Consider the following 14,129-nt stretch of genomic DNA (forward strand, 5'->3'; position numbering starts at 1 on the left):
TTGATGGCTTTTTGCGAAGTGTATTGGATGTCATACTCTGTCCGTATCATTTGCCACCTAGCAACCCTTCCGGTAAGCGCTGGCTTTTCAAAAATATACTTAACTGGATCCATCTTTGATATCAATAGAGTCGTGTGAGTCAACATATACTGTCTTAGTCGGCGAGCAGCCCATGCCAAAGCGCAACAAGTTTTCTCGAGCAGTGAGTATCTTTGTTCACAGTCGGTAAACTTTTTGCTAAGGTAGTATATTGCATGCTCTTTTTGACCTGACTCGTCATGCTGACCGAGCACACAACCCATTGACCTTTCTAACACCGTCAAGTACATGATCAACGGTCTTCCCTCTACTAGAGGCATTAGAATCGGGGGCTCTTGCAAATACTCTTTTATTCTTTCAAAGGCTTTCTGACAATCATCATTCCACCTGACCTCTCGCTCTTTTCTCAGCATTTTGAACAATGGCTCGCATGTGGCTGTAAGATTAGATATGAACCTTGAAATGTAGTTCAATCTGCCCAGGAAGCCACGAACCTCTCTTTCTGTTTTAGGTGCAAGCATTTCTTGAATAGCTTTTACCTTCGCAGGATCTACCTCTATTCCTCTTTCACTTACAATGAAACCTAACAGCTTACCAGTTCGCACTCCAAAAGTGCACTTGTTCGGATTCAACCTTAACTTGAACTTTCTCAGCCGTTCAAACAACTTCTGCAGATTGTCCAGATGTTCTTCTTCTGTTCGGGACTTGGCAATCATATCATCCATATAGCATTCGATCTCTTTGTGAATCATATCGTGAAAAAGTGTTACCATAGCCCGTTGGTACGTTGCCCCTGCGTTCTTCAACCCAAAAGGCATGACCTTGTAGCAGAAGGTACCCCACGGTGTGACGAATGTCGTTTTCTCCATGTCTTCCGGTGCCATCCTGATCTGATTATAACCGGAGAAACCATCCATGAAAGAGTATACGGAGAACTGAGCTGTGTTATCAACCAAAACATCGATGTGAGGTAATGGGAAGTCGTCTTTCGGACTAGCTCTATTCAGATCTCTGTAATCGACGCACATCCGTACTTTGCCATCCTTCTTGGGTACTGGTACGATATTGGCGACCCATGGTGGGTAACTGGCCACAGCGAGAAACCCTGCGTCCCACTGTTTCTGAACTTCTTCTTTGATTTTCATTGCCATGTCAGGATGAGTTCGGCGTAACTTCTGCTTCACCGGCGGCATATCTTCATACAACGGTAACCGGTGCACAACGATGTCCGTATCCAAACCTGGCATATCTTGATAGGACCAAGCAAAGATATCAACGTACTCACGAAGCAAACTGATCAACTGTTCTTTCACCTTGGCCTGTAGACTGGCCCCGATCTTGATTTCTTTCTTGTCGTCTTCGGTACTAATGTTGACGGTCTCAATCACCTCCTGATAAGGTGTAATAGCTCGGTCCTCCTGTTTCAACAACCTGGCTAACTCTTTAGGCAATTCACAATCTTCCTCAACCTCTTCTCCGACTTGATAGATAGGATTGTCGAAGTCATACTTGGCCATAGCAGTGTCGTTAGCAGTGAGATCCGGGTGATCATCTCTGCATGATGGAGGATCATGCTTTACCTTAGAACGAGAGATTTTTTTTTGGAAAGAAAAACGAAAACGAAACATTGCCATTTTTTATTGTTTTTGTAAAAGTAAAATAATTGAAAGAAAGAGAACACAAAATTGTTTGCAAAAGCTGTCCTTTATTGATGATGAAAATAATTGCGAAATGTAACTAAATGGATGGCCCTCCAGATGAGTCATTACACCTTGGGCAAAGTGTAAGACTTTATTATGCATGTAATAAAAGGAAAACATTAAAAATTACTCTTTCAGTAGAGTAACCCAGACGACTTTTTCAGACGACCAATTGTTAGAGAAAACTTATTGCGCTTTAGCATGAACCACACATCGTCTGAGGAAATATATGATTTGTCATACTACTTTGTTGATATCCAAAATGGATCCAATAAAGTACATCTTTGAAAAGCCTGCCTTAACCTGAAGACTTGCCTGTTGGAATATGCTATTGTCTGAGTACGGCATCCAGTACCTAACCCAAAAAACTATTAAAGGAAGTGTGTTGTCTGACTACCTTGCACACCAGTCAATCAAAGACTACCAGCCATTAAAATTTGACTTACTTTACGAGGATATTATGACGATAAAAGATTATGAGATCCCATGCCCCAAGGAAGGACCTGAACTAGGATCTCGATGGAAGCTCGCGTTCGGTGGTTCCTCCAACTACATGGGGTATGGTGTGAGAGCTATTCTGATGAACCCAAGTGGTTGCTTTACTCCATTCATAGTGAGATTGTGCTTTGATTGCTTGCATCCTTGGTATTGAAGCCACAATCGACCTCTGAATTAAGATCCTTGAGGTATCTGGAGACTCAGCTTCGGTAATCTATCAAGTCAATGGTGAATGGGAAACTTATGAAGCTAAGATGTTCCCGTATTGCACTGATGTTGTAAAATTGATGGAGTACTTTGATGATATCACTTTCCATTATATCCCAAGAGCAGAAAATCAAGTGGCTGATGCTCTAGCAATATTATCACCAATGTACCAGGTCAAGTTCCGTAATGAAGCTCTACTCATCCAAAGAGAGTGAAGAGACGAGTCAACCTATTGTCAATTGGTTGAAGAAGAAGCCAATGGTAAACCTTGGTTTCATGACATCAAATGCTATCTGCAAAATCATGAGTATCCAGCAATTGCTACAACCCTGGATAAGAAAATTTTGAGGAAGTTAGCATCCAAATTCTTCATGAGCAACGATGTGCTTTACAAGAGAAACCACAACAAGTTTCTGCATAGATGTGTGGATAGACACGAAGCAAACCTATTGATCAAAGAGATTCATGAGGGATCCTTTGGAACCCATACCAATGGGCGCGCCATGGCTAAGAAGATCTTAAGATATGGTTATTACTGGTTGACCATGGAATTTAACTGTTTCAGATATGCCATAAAATGCCATAAATGTCAAATTTATGGTGATAAAATGCATGTGCTATCGATATTGCTAAATGTTTTGCATCGCCTTGTCCTTTATCAATGTGGGGCATCAATATGATTGGTTCTATACAGCTTAAAGCTTCCAATGATCACTACTTCATCTTAGTCACGAGTAATTACTTCACCAAATGGGTATAAGCTTCTTCTTACGCCAACGTGACAAGGCAAGCGTACGCCCACTTTCTCAAGAAGGAGATTATATGCCGCTATAGAGTTCCAAGCAAGATCATCATTGATAATGGGATGAAACTGAATAATAAAATGATGAAAGAGTTATGTGAGTGATTCAAGATTGAGCATCATAACTCTTTCCCATATCGTCCAAAGAGGAATGGCACTGCTGAAGTCGTCAATAAAAGCATCAAGAAGATCTTGAAGAATATGGTGAAAACATATAATGATTGGTATGAAATGCTACCCTTTGCATTACATGGATGTCAGACCTCATTATGCACTTCAATATGGGCAACACCATTTTCCTTGGTATATGGGATGGAAGCAGTTTTCCCAATCGAAGTAGAGATGCCTTCGATGAGAATCTTGATGGAAACCAAGCTATAAAAGTTGGATGGATCCATAACATATATTTCCAATTGAATCTCATTGATGAGAAGTGTATGACCACTATGTTCCATGGATAATTGTACCAGAAATGGCTCAAGAGGGCGTTTGACAAGAAGGCCTGTCCTCTAGAATTCATAGAAGGAAACCTCGTGCTCAAGAAGATCTTTCATGTACACAAAATTCACGTGGGAAGTGGACTCCTAATTATGAAGGCTCATATGTTGTAAAGAAATCCTTCTCTAGAGGTGCCCTGATTCTTACAACTATGGATGGTGAAGAGCTTTCACATCCTGTGAACTCTGATGCAGTAAAAAAATACTATCCCTGAAAAAATCATGCTAAGTCAAAAATATGAAAAGGAGACTTAGGCAAAAATGGATATCCCGGTGGACTGAAAACCCGAAAGGGCGGTCCATACAAAAGTTAGGGATAAAAAAATAGATTGCTCGCTAAGTTGAAAACCTGAAATGGTAACTTAGGAAAAAAAGAGCGTCCTGGTGGACTGAAAACCCATAAGGGCGTTCCAGGAAAAAATTAGGGAAAAAATGCAAAGACTGCATCAGACAAAACTCATCAACACAAGAAAGGCCAAAGGCGGAAGATAAATCAGTTGCTCCTTTAAGAAGCAAGGTTTTGTGGAGTCATGGTTATTAGGGATAGTAGTAGTTATTGTGATTCAATGTAAACCCTTTCCCATTGCCATTTTCAAAATTGTAACTTTCTATGGAGCTACGCCACTTGTGTGCTACCATTCTTGAATAAATACAATTTTCACCTATCAATTACTGTCGTTTGTGTTTTTCTCTATTTTTCTTTGTTATGAAAAATGTAGGTTATCTGGTAATATTGAAATTTTGAATTTAAAAATATTTTTTTAAACATATTGAAAAACATAAATTTGCTTTGACATATGTGAGAATTAAAAGGAAATCATTTGTTTCCCGGAAGTCTCAAGGTTGCAAAAGCACTCCTAGATGACCGCAATAGGAATATCCATGGAGCACAACCTACCAATCCCCCAGAGTGACCCCTTTGGCTAATTAAATTTGTCAAGCTTGGTGGATTCTCCCTTGACAACATCTATCACCCATACATGGTCGAGTTATTGATGTTGATGAATCAGAGCTTCCATAAACAACCTCTATAAAGTCCCAGTTCACATAGCGTCAACATTTGCATACCATGATCATTCATATGTCATGTATAAAATCAAACTCAAATTCATGCATAGCCAAAGTGTTATTCATACTCGTTTTGCATTGACCCGGGTCTCTTTGGTTGATCCTATATACCTTGACCTCAAAGCCCAATTTGTTTGATGCCCCTAAACCATATTTTGATTTTTGTAGGCACAAGTCCAACCTCGTTTGGAAAACTCCGTTTGAAGTCAGTATATATTTTATCCATACCTTTTAACGAGTCTAGTCTCATCTGAAAAAATCTGTTTAAAGTCGGTATATATTTTACTGATGCCTTCGGTTAAGTCTAGCCTCATCTGGAAAAATCTGTTTGAAGTTGATATATTTTTTACTAATGCCTTTGGTCAAGTCTAGTCTCATCTAGAAAACTCCATTTAAAGTCGGTATATATTTTACTGATACCTTCAGTCGAGTCCAGTCTCATCTAGAAAAATCTGTTTGAATCCGATATATATTTTACTGATGCCTTTAGTCATGTCCAACATCGTCTAGAAAACTATGTTTGAAGTTGGTATATATTTTACTGATGCATTCGGTCAAGTCCAACCTCGTATGCAAAACTCCATTTCAAGTCGATATATATTTTACTGATGTCTTCAGTCAAGTCCAGCCTCGTTCGACAAACTCTGTTTGAAGCCTATATATATTTTATTGATTCCTTCGATCAAGTCCAGCCTCATTTGGCAAACTATTTTTGAAGTCGGTATATATTTTACTCATGCCTTCGGTCAAGTCCAACCTTGCCTGGAAAACTCCGTTTAAAGTCGATATATATTTTATTGATACATTCGGTTAAGTCCAACCTCTTCTAGAATTTCATTTTAAAGTCCAACGCCATCTGGCATTCTGTCATTTTAAAGTCCAGCGCCGTCTGACATTCTGTCTTTTTTTAAAGTCCAATGTTGTCTTGAAATTCCCTTGTGTCTTTTCTCCATCAATATGTTATCCCTAGTGAGTCTTCGCCCTTATTTTATTTTTCTTTTTCTTGTGGATCACCGCTACCATTTTTCCATCATTCCTTACAGGTTCCCCTTCATTCCACATCCATCATAAAATATCATGCTCAGATTCATTTCATATCATATCCCAGCAAACAAAAAAAAAGTCTTTCAGCTCATAACATAGCATATCATTGCATCTAGGGGCAAAATCCAGGTCTTCTGTATTTAAAGACATTTCACCCTGATTCCATGAGGATTACCATCACTCATGCTATCCAATAAAGATATTTAAATATGGGCAACTATCATACCCTATATTTTCCCCTAAAAATCATTCATCTGCATATTTTCTTTATTTGCATCGTTTCCTATGACCAGTTCGTTTGCTCATAAGATCCCATTTCGATGCATAAGCCAAATTTCAATAAATCAAGGACTAAGTAAATTTGTTTGTATTAATTTTGTTTAGCCCAATTTATACATTCTTATCATGCATCATTAGAGTCTTTGGGAGTGTTAACTTGGATAGTTCATGACTTATTGGATATTCTTTTTTGTTTGGATATAAGTGTTTGGTTTTCCTTATAATCCAAATATTAATATTTTAATCCTTTGAAAAGATAATTCACTTGTTGGAAAGTTTGAACTTTGTAATGCACTCATACATACACCTATCATCCATCCATCCATTCATTGCATTTGGATTAATATATTTTTACTTTGGATTATTCATTCACATTGATGCGTTGTTTGACTAATTTATATGTCTTTTGGCCATTTACATGTTTACTTTGAGAAGACTTGGAAACATCATTTTGAACTAAGTAATGCTACTTTTACTTGGTTTATAATTTCAGTTTCCATAATTTCTTATTGACATTTTTTTTGAGCATAAGACATGTTTTTAGGCTAGCTTAGAATTATGGGTAAGTATTTCGCATTGATCCAACCAAGTTTATCTTACAAAATGGAAAGTATGTCGTTTGTGACAAATTACACTAAATGTTACAAATATATACTTTTTTTTACATTGACATGAAACAAACCAAATTCTACCAAAAATAAAAAAAAATAACCTTTCATCTCCAATGTTCAATCCACTTCTTCATCACAATTTGGGATCCATTTTCTTCAAGCCTCCATTAGGTTTTCTAGTTCATCCTTAAGTGACCACATCCTTGCCAAAATCTATCCTTGTAAAGACTTTGATTTCACCATTCATTCAAGAACCTACTACGCAAAGGGAAATGGGAATTCATTTAAGGTTGAGACATTACCAAGCAATACAAGCAAGAAAAAAGATTAAAACTTTGCAAAATTTCCCATGATAGTAAAATAAACAACTTACAACAGTAAAAAATAATAACTTGGATACAAATTCCATTTCATTTTCACCATAATAAGAGTACAACAGCAAATTACACAAATTCTGCAAAAACATAGATGACAGATAGTACAGTTTGGCTCCCACTATCAATCCATTCCATCTCCACTCTCAACTCTACCAATTTCAGAGCTCATCAAACTAGTATAGAATTTCAAACCCTTGATCTTATCCTAACTCCCACTATTCATAACAAAGGGGGAAAATTTTAAACCCTAGCCATCATTTCAAACACATCATCATAAAAAAAATCTAGCCACCAAGAAGAAAATACCACTGAGACACTGAGAGAAGAACCATATCAACTGATACACACTTCACAATAACAATATTCACAAAAAAATCCAAAATTCCATCACTATACACGAGGAAACTTTTTTCTCATAGCTCTCATACCACCACTGCATAGCTAGAGGATTCAGAGGGTGAAGAGATTTGCAACGTAAATAGGAGTAAGAAGATTAGTATTCCGTGTTTAATTTACCGCCGGAGCCTGTAAGACCCTAATTTCGACCCTAAGATCCCTCATGATATCTCATCATATGCATTGGCATTGGGATCACACCTTGGAATCCTCCTTACCCCTCCATTCATTGGGTTTGCATTGGGAGAGATCACCAAGCATATCTTGATTGTATTATACTTTGTTTTTCACTATTTACTAACCAAAATACCAAAAAAATATGTCAATGTATAGTTTGTTGCTTTTATAGGTAGTGTGCATGCTCACTTATGCTCTATCAAGCTCATATATAGGGTTTAAGACCCTCAATTTAAGAAGTGCAATCAAGAAATAGTTCACATTGGCTCTACGCATCATATATGGATCCCTATGATCTTCACAGATAATTTTGAACAAGAAATCATCAAGAGTTTGAAGTTTGTTTGCCTTGGAAACCCTAATTCATCTGGGTATCTTGTGTGACTTTTTCAACAAGCTTCATCAACAATTGATCAAATATTTCAAGGGATACTTCATATTACATCATCTTATGCATATATGATCCTCCATGAGTCCCAAAAGTCAAGAGAATATCAAGCTAGCAGGATGGTTCATGGTGGTTGACCAGAGAAACTCAACTGCTCAAAATTGGGGTTCCCTAGACCTTATCTCCTACAATATTTGTCATATGAAAATGATTCCAAGATAAACGTTACTCAACATGACATTGCAAACAACTTTCATGTTGAAGTCAAGAGCTAGTATTGCTGGGAAAGTCATTTTTTATGGTGAAAGATTATAGGTCATTTTGTTTGAACCCAAGTTTGGAGGTTAACTTTCCAAAACCATAACTTGCTCAATTTTTATGATATGAAATCCATTAAAATTCCATGATCAAATTCTAGATGTCTAATTCAACTTTTATGTTTGGATGAATTTCAAATTTAACCTGAAAATGCATTTTCCAAGAGGAAACATTATAGGTCATTTTCTACAAAAACCACTGAACAAGTGATTTTCCTCAACTTCTAAAATGCATAACTCCTTCATGCCAAACCAAAATGAGGTCAAATTTGTGACCAAATTGAAGAGGTTTTAAAGAGATACAACTTTGATGAAGGAGCGTTTCTCATTTGAAGTCCATAAAAATGTTATTCAAGGTGGAAGAAGTGAACATTTGACTTGGGACTTAGAAAAATTTCAAATATGTTTTATTTACCAAGCATCCACCTCAAAATTCATCATGATCCAAGCTTCAAATGAAAAAGTGTTCAACATTAAAGTTGTTCCCCTTGATCTCACCTTTCCAAAAAGTCACAGATCATCTCATTTGGCCAAAGGATGAAGGATGTGCGCATGAGTGCAATGTGAGGAACCATTTGGATGATTTTCACTTACACATTTCATACACAATTGCATGGCCTCATAACATGATTTCAGCATGATTCTCACTCATTTTTGGACCTGAATACATCATTTTATGGGCCTATCACACGCCCGTGCAAGAATGCAAAGAGAATTATCAATTTTTCCAAATTTGGAAGTGTGTGGAAATGAATCTCCTTGGCTATAAATAAGACCTTCATTACTCAGAATTAAGGACCTCATGCCCAAGCTTTGAACCTGCAATCCAAACCCTCACCATTGAAGGATAATCTTGAAGGTTTTCTTTTGAAAATCGAGTTTCAAATCTCCATTTATTTTGAGATTGAAACTCCAAGAGTCCAGACCATTTCTCAAACCTGATCACTTCCAACAAGCTTCTGAATCAAGGCCAGGCACAATTGGAATCAAGATCGAGAAAGTTTGAAGCTCCATTGAAGGTGAATTTTTAGAAACTTCATCTCTTTGATTCTCCCTCAATTCTTCACCATTCTTTGTGATTTTGTTTTCTCTGATGTTTTATCAATGTAGGCAAGAAGATTGAGTTGCTTTGAGGTCAAATCGAAGCAACTCAGTTCATGATCCTCAAAATTCAAATCTCTGTATCTTTGTATATACTTGGAATTGGAGAAAATTGAGGCCAGATTCTTGCTCCTGAGCATTTTCCCTTCAAATTACTGTATTCAGTTTTCACTTTCCATGGAGTTGAGCCTGAACCAGACCGGTGGTGATCACCGGAGAAGATGACCGGAGCTAGGGCTCCGGTGGTGCGCTGGATCAATCCAGGCCATCTGATCTGGTTCTCATGTTCTAATCTCACGCGTCCAAAGTGATTACCAAGCCTGCAGCGCATGACTAAGGACCATTGTGGATAGCGCACGCTTGGCCATCAGATCTTCCACCTCAATTAATGAGGGAGATCTGATGGCCATTGTTTTTTTGATTTTTTGATTTACATGTTTACTCCCTTTATTTTGATTAATTCATATTAATTTCATTTTTACTCCAAAAAATATGGGACTTTCACTAAAAATCTTTAAATATTTTCCTCTTTAATTTTCTGAATTAAAATTATTTTTTGGATTAATTTTGATATTTTTCATGAACTAGTTGGTTTTGTGCATATTTTTAATTGTTTAAAATAACTTCTGACTTTTCAAAAAATATGAAATTTTTTGTCTAAGATCCTTTGACTTTGTTTGACCTAGGATAAATCTCTTGACCATTTATTTTGTATTTTGAAGAGGTTTTAGGTTTTAACCAAACTAAATTTAATTTAAATGCATTTTTAATTTGATTTTTAATTGATTAATTGTATAGAAATTATGTTGAGCCATTTTTATTGACTTGTGTAGTTTGACTATGTGTTTGGGCTTTGGTCAAGGTCGATTTGACTTTTGTTGAGTTAAAATCATTGAATTTAGGGGATTGATGAAATATATATTTCATCTCCCAAAATGAATGAATGATTTTAATTTGATAAAATTCCTCCCATGGTCAATTTGTGTTTCTCTCAGTTCCCCTCCCTCTTCATCTTCAATCCCATTCTCTCCCATCCTTTCCATTGACCAATGAAGTCTCAATATCCTAAGGCTAATTGGTTCATCAATAACTTTGTGTTAGATGAACCAATACAAGTATGGATGAGATAAGTCCATCCTTTGATCTTTTTTTATATTTGTGTGTGGTATGTTTTAGGAGTATGGTTCATTATACCATATCTCTAACATGCATTAACACCAAAATTTCTATTGCCCGGCATCAGATAGTTGTGACTTCTACATAAGTCCAATTACGATTGCTTCACATAAAGCTAAAATTTGACCATAAATGCATAGCATTCTAGTAAGTGATATTGTAAGTCTCCCCCCTTTCATAGTATTGTGTTGAAACTTGGCCTTTTTTCCTTCCTTTGGAAGATGTCTTGGTTCAAGGATCCATTCTTGTGAATAGAGGGTTGAGTGTTCTCCAAAGAATGACTTAATCAATTAAAAAACAAAACATCACTAACATCTAATCAACTAATATTTGACTAACTTTTATTAATATTACTTTTATTTTCAATTCATTTACTTTATGCAATTTAATTTCAAGTCATTTACCATTTCATTTTTCATTTACATATCATTTAACTTGTTTATGTTTATGTCATTTTTACTTTGCTCACTTGAGCCATATATTATGATTGTATATATTTGTTTGTGTATCTTGTTTGTATTTGTGGTCTTAGGACCTTAAAATACTTAATAAACAACAAAAACCCTAAAAAATGTTTGTGTGGACTGTTGGATTTGATCTGAGCTTTTGGACTTAGAATTAGGCAACATCCCCTATACAAAAGGACTTGGCCAATGCCATCATTTCTGAGACCAAGTCATTGTGATTGTGAACTTTTATCTGATGCAAGTATTGGGATCCACATGAATTCATCTGCTACATGGTCTAGATGCAACTGTTACTTTAAACTTGTGTCTAATACTTTATTCTGAAATAATCAATGAGTATTTCATCTGATACAAGAGAATACTTAGAAGACTGCTAACTGTGGAATTTGCTTGCTTGAATGTGGTCATCTTTATTTGATGCCCTGCTCTTCATATTGCTATTTGCTTGTTGATATTTCTTGATTCAAAGTCCAAAAGAAAAGTGGGGTTTCTATATGACATTCTTGTCTATTGGATTGCATCCCATTAGTCAGATCTTTTCAACTCTTAACTTTTAATTTTATGCTTAGGATTAGTCTCTTCATCTTCTCCCACTTCTTAAATTTCAAAATCTCCCACCATTTTAAAAAATATTCTTTGTGCTTGTGATTTCAAAACTTAGACCTTATTGCAAATTAGAAACTTTGGCCTTATGCCATTGCATTTTCAAACCCTTTTCTTAATCAAACTTGTAAATGAACTTAACCATATTGACTTAAAATTTCAAAAGACAAAAAAAACTAACACTCATTCCAATATTTGGCCCTTGTGCCTCTTTTAAATTTAACTTTTGATTAAAATCAAACCACTCATTTTTAAATTGATACCACGAACTACGAGGTTTTGATCCGTCATTTTTATGTTGGTACGTAGGCACAAGTCCGAATGTCTTATCAAACACAAAAATATAATTAATGAATTATTTTCTCATCCCTGCACTCTATTTATTGCAAACATATTTTATACCAAAACACATACACACATAAAAAAGGGCTCCCTATGAGTACCTAGGACAATTTTGGTGTTAACACCTTCCCTCTGTGTAACCAACCCCCTTACCTGTAATCTCTGGAATTTTATTAGTTTTGAATTGAAAACTTCTTATCTTTGGGTTTTGTTCGTATTTTTCCCTTTTCCTTTGTAAACAATAAAAGAGCGATGGCGACTCTAGTTTTATTGATGTTATTCTTATCCATAGCTTAATGATCATGAATTTACCACTACAGAAATTAAGTGGCGACTCTGCCGAGGATTAGTCCTCAATGGGTTTAACCTACTTTCTTATGTGTATATATTTGTATATTTGATGTTTGTATATTTGTTTGTATGATATAATCTTCTTGTTGTGCTTGGTGATCTCTGAGTGGTGAGATAAGTTCAAACCCGAACTTGAGTGCAATTAAGATAGGAGGATGGTATAGTCATGTTTAACTTGTGTGGAGTAGTCCTTAACTAGTTGGATTGTGACCCATCTACACAGTGGAGACCCTTTTGGAGCTATTGATGTCACACAAGTTATTTGTGGTTAGGCATTACTTTCTCTAATTTGGGGTCCAAGAAGCTGAGGACCGTAGAACATTCAACCCAACTTGGCCTATTTAGGACGAGGTGCGGAGACTATTCAGGTGTAGACTTGATAACAGTTGTTACGCAATACTACACTCAGACGAGTTTCTCTTGAGAATATTATGGGTTGATGAGTCAGTCATCCTTGTAACACCCCGATAAAAATAAGATAATTATTTAATTTAAGTTAATATTATATTTATTAATTTAATTAAATAATTGGAATTATTGGATTATTATTATTATTATTATTATTATTGTAATAGTAATTATTGGAAAGTATATAAGTGGGAAATAAGAAAAGAGTTTCATTTTTGGTAAAGAGGGTTTTTACGTGAAAAGCAGAGAAGCGGCTGAAAAGGGAGAAAGGGCAAAGAGGAAGAGCAAGAGAGCAAAGGTTGGAGAAGAGAAAAGCTTGAAGCTTAAAGATTCGCCGGATTAACTCAGGTAAGGGCGGTTTATCGTCGTTTAATGGGTATTCTGGGTTAACATGTAATGGGTAGTAATAAGCCATTGATTTGACCCTAATTGGGATGTTGAATGCTGAAAAATTGTGTTGGATAAGTTGTGTTAAAGCTGTAATTGAATCTGTATTTGTGTGAGTCGTGATTTCCCGAACGTATAGCTTTTTACGGAATTGGAATCGGAGGTCCGGAAGTCCTCCAACGGCGGAAAATGCGGAGAATTCTGCATTCTGCTTCGTGTTAGCGCAGGGACAGCTTTCTGTCTTGCGTTAACCGGTTAACCCAGGGTGTTAACCGGTTAACACTGTTGTGATTTATGAAAATTTGCTGTTCTGTTTGCGTTAACCGGTTAACCCAGGGTGTTAACCGGTTAACACTGTTAAAATGTGCAAGGAAGCGTGTTCTGTCTGCGTTAACCGGTTAACCCAGGGCGTTAACCGGTTAACACTGTTGAAAAGTGGAAAATTTAATATTTAAAATGTTGTGTACATGTTTGATGGTTGGCCTATATCGGTGTATGATATAGTAGGGGTCATTTCCCGTTGTTTTGAGCAGTATAGGTATTAGTAGAGTGTGTTAATATTGTGATTGAATTGATTGGCATGACATGATATGAGTATATGATAAATATGCCGATGATGTGTGAAAATATGCATAATGTTGTGAATGTATATATTATGCATGTATTTGTGAATGGACTGTTTTATGGCTTAGAGTGTGAGTTTATGTCCTTGTGGATTGTTGTTGATGATTGTATGCTAGGTGAATTAGCATGCATATTGTGACCTTTATGGTGGTAGCTAATTCCCATGGTGAGGAATTAGTAAGTAAATCATTGTGGATTGTTGTTGATGTTTGCATGCTAGGTGATTAGCGTGCATAGCATAGCCCTTGGGGTGGTAGCTAATTCCCATGG

The sequence above is a fragment of the Lathyrus oleraceus genome, chromosome 2 (genome assembly GCF_024323335.1).
Source record: "Lathyrus oleraceus cultivar Zhongwan6 chromosome 2, CAAS_Psat_ZW6_1.0, whole genome shotgun sequence".
NCBI lineage: Eukaryota > Viridiplantae > Streptophyta > Magnoliopsida > Fabales > Fabaceae > Lathyrus > Lathyrus oleraceus.